The sequence below is a fragment of the Buceros rhinoceros genome, unplaced genomic scaffold, assembly GCF_000710305.1.
Source record: "Buceros rhinoceros silvestris isolate BGI_N320 unplaced genomic scaffold, ASM71030v1 scaffold45936, whole genome shotgun sequence".
NCBI lineage: Eukaryota > Metazoa > Chordata > Aves > Bucerotiformes > Bucerotidae > Buceros > Buceros rhinoceros.
In genome coordinates, this window is record NW_010420179.1 from 18,170 (window position 1) to 20,045 (window position 1,876).

A 1,876-nucleotide genomic window follows, 5' to 3' on the forward strand; every position below is an offset into this window, starting at 1 on the left:
CAAAAATAGAGTAGAGGCCCCTTTTTTTTTTTTTTTTTTTTTTTTTTTGGGTTTTGGGGTGGGGATATGAAAACCTAGGAGAGAGTAACAACTTCCACAACCACCTCTGTGTTAGTACAAATTACAGCTGCCACTGCATCTTCTAACTATTTTCCATAAAAGACGGACTAGGAAACACAGCTTAGGAAGAAACAAAGACTGGACTTTGCTGGGTAAACCCTGGGATTATTTCTTCTTCCCCCACCCCGACCCCGGATTTATTTTTACACATACATATAATATATGTATGTATACACATATACATGCACACACATAATACACACCCTAGGATTATATATTCAGGATTATAAAATACTGTTTGTAATCACACACTTGCCCAGTCCCTAGAATTACCTTTATTACCCAGAAATCTTTCTTGAAGAAAGGCTCAAAGACTAATCTACAGGTTGGTGCTGGCAGAATTTTGTAATTTTTACATCAAAAGCTGACATTTTTAGGATCTTCACCTAGCAACTGGAAGGGAAACAGGAAAGAGGATGCAGCTCCTAAAATATTTTAAATTAGCCCTGGGATCTCCCAGGTAATCCACGGTGCTATCAGTCTGAACGCTGAGCAACAGGTATTCTGTTGTACTTTACCATCCCATGGATTACCTTTGACCTGCCACTGGAAGTCTCCAGTAGCACTATTGTGTTTATATACATTAAATGAAGTAGGCTTCAGGGATAATTCTTTCTCCAGATGTGTTTAAAGATTTGCACTCTTTTCCACTAAAAAAATTCATCTTTAGACTGGATATGTATATTCATTGTCTTAAGAAGAAAAATCAGTCACTATCAGGATATTTCTATTTCTCTGTTTGAGAACACTGATCAGCATTCCTCTGATTAGACATATAGAGAATTGCTTATTTAACAGAAGTACTTTGGTATTTTCCATCTTGTTCTGCTTTAGTACAAGAGCATCAGTCTTCTGCCACTGATTATTATTTTAATTAAATTTGGCTGTCACATCTACGGGCATCACTAAAGATAAAAAATGTGAAGGACTGTGTAACTGATGAGCCAAATTCCAATATAGTGACTCAAGAAGGTTGTTCACGGAGGCGATGAAGAGAACAGTGAGCCTGTACTTCTAGAACCACACCTTCCTAATGAAATCTACTTCCTCTTCATCTCAAAACAAAAAACACCACCAAAAGCACAAAACCAAAAAAACCTAATAATCAAATAATTTTTAAAAATACTTACTTGTTTTCAAATACAACTGTGAGCGAGTCCTCATGAACATCTTTGATGAAGCCCTAAAACAAAAGCATTTTTGTTATAAGAACGCACGTGAACTCAAAACAAGGCAGCAACATCAACACAGCCTAAAACTCAGCCCAACAGCAGACCACCCCCAACACTACTGTTTCAACTTAGCAGCGTTCCAAGGCACGATCCCACTGCTCACATGAGGCTGCTGCTATCCTCAGCTGTCTATTCTAAGAAATATGGTGCAAGAGATTGTTTCAAATCACACCAGCACATTTAGAACTGAAAACTCGCTACTAGAGTTTATTTTATCCACAGGCGTGTACAACTGATTTACAGAACAAAACAAGAGAGATTCAGGCCCTGACTTACTAGTACACCTCGCAATATAATGTCAAATAGCTGTACAAAGCACTATTTGATTTACGGGTTTTCTTATCAATACAAAACTGAATCCCAAACAACCACCCTTCAGAACAGTATTACAGCAAGTCTGGATAAAACTTGCCAATACAAGCTGCCATAGAGCCAGTCATGGTATCATCTTTCAAACACCAAACTGGGGACTGTGTGACACCCAAGACCTGTAGGATCGAGCATTGGGGGGGGGTGGGGGTGGG

The 1,876-nt window shown here is 38.6% G+C and overlaps 1 protein-coding gene across 1 annotated transcript in view; it reads right to left on the bottom strand.

The window, feature by feature from the left end:
* The window catches only part of LOC104496111 (fragile X mental retardation syndrome-related protein 1), a gene marked incomplete at its 3' end in the record, with an annotated part of 18,559 nt that extends 17,260 nt beyond the window's left edge, over window positions 1–1,299 (bottom strand). Inside the window, exon 1 of the mRNA XM_010139189.1 lies at window positions 1,251–1,299. The remainder of the gene's footprint in view (window positions 1–1,250) is intronic.
* Window positions 1,300–1,876: the final 577 nt, after the last annotated feature.